A 1,921-nucleotide genomic window follows, 5' to 3' on the forward strand; every position below is an offset into this window, starting at 1 on the left:
ATTTAACAGTAAAGGCATCAGGAGACTTTGTTGTTTTTGAAAGTCTCAATGTTCCTCATGACCAAATGGACCTGGATGTGTTTGCTTGCTCACAGGTTGAGTGAGTTACTTTAACAACCACAGCTAACTCTTTATCAACACAGACATTACAAACTGTCTTTACCAGTCTTCCCAAAAACATAGAGGACCTGGATGTGAAACCAAATTGTGACAGCAAGGAAATTGCGACAAATGTTGAAGAAATCTCTGAGGATTCATCAGCAGAAGAAAACTTAGAAGATGAAATTCAAAATGACACAGATGATTTCGACAGAGTGGATGTTAATCTTGAGCCAACCATGTACTTTTGCAAATTTTCCAACTCATTCTTCAACTGTTGGATGAATGCCACAACACATAGCATTATGAACTTCAGTATTACCAGAAGGTTTATGGCTCAGTATCCCAAAGAGATATCTGGACTTTTTGCTGAGATTCCATTGTTTGCAAGGTTTTTCTTGCAAACCTTGCAAGAAAAAGGAAGATATTTTCCACCAGATGAAGTCTGAAACACTGAAGATGAAGGATGTGATACATCGGGACAATCCAGGAGTCTTTTTGTTTGATATGTCACACTGTCTGACCCAATATGTCATTAACAGACTATGAGCTGTACACAGATGACTATTGTGAACAATGTCAGAAGTCTTCATGTGTTATTAATAACCTTGGTCCTGTCATTTACCTACCAAAGGAACAAAGAGACACTACAACTACTCTTCTAAACTGTTATACAGTAAGTGTGGAATTGCAGAATGTTGTGACACCTGCAACTCCAACATAAAGACAGAATGCTTCTTCAATGACATTTATGTGATGACCCTGATACTCTCATGGTCAGTTAGTCCAGATGATTTAAGATACTCTGCGATTCCTGACCCAGTCTTTGAAATTCTTGTAAAAACTGGAACTCAGTCGTACCTTCTGTCCTCAGTCATTTGGTTTTGGGGCCCTCTATTTTTGCTAATAATGTGTATTGCTGCAATCAACAGTCAGACGATTAGATCACACCTGCTTTAAACTTATTGCATCTCTGACTGTGCTGTTTACATTATATCCTACATGGAGTTGCTTGACTTTCTGTCATATAAAACAGGCTTACATTTCTTTTTAAGATTCTCCTTTTTCACTGATTGACCAGAACAAGACCTGAAGAAGAAGAAACTACTGCAGACATAACCACAAAGAGCTGGCCTCCATCTTGGATAAACAGATGCAGATCTTTGCTGAACTGGAGGCTGAGAAAGCCAACAGTCTCTTCATATGGCTCTGCCTTCACTACGCCTCCTCTCTCCATTACTGGTTTTGTGTTGATGACAGTGCTGTAGAGTTTAAACATTGGGGTCACAATGAACCAAAAGAAAACTGTGACACCAGTGGAGCCATGGAGAAAGAAGGAGACCATCTCTGGTTCATCAAGTCTGATTATGATGAGTTTCATTTTATCTGTGCTGTAAACTAAGAGCTGTGACTTAGTTTGTGAGTGATGGTAACCTTCATCAGGTGAAAACTTCACATCTTATCTAGTATTGCTTTGCTCATAGAAAAACTTTTTTTAACATTTTGAAACCTTTCAAAAGCTTCTTTTTTCTTTTTCTTGTGTATTGTAGATGCTTGCTGTAATTTCTAAGTGTAAATTTGACTCAGCTTTAAATCTTTAGCTAATTGGAATGTTTTGCATGTTATTTTAATAATGCAAATGACATTTTTTTGTTTCTTCTATAGGATCTGATGAAACTGGCTATCATTTGAGAGAAACATCAGTTGGAGTCCGTTCCTCAATCAATTCAGTGTTCAGATGCTGCTCTGTCCATTTAAGTAATTGTATCATTGGACAGGATAGAATAGAATAGAATAGAATAGAATAGAATAGAATAGAATA

The sequence above is a fragment of the Poecilia latipinna genome, unplaced genomic scaffold (genome assembly GCF_001443285.1).
Source record: "Poecilia latipinna isolate Pla-1442-1.1 unplaced genomic scaffold, P_latipinna-1.0 Scaffold283, whole genome shotgun sequence".
Lineage (NCBI taxonomy): Eukaryota > Metazoa > Chordata > Actinopteri > Cyprinodontiformes > Poeciliidae > Poecilia > Poecilia latipinna.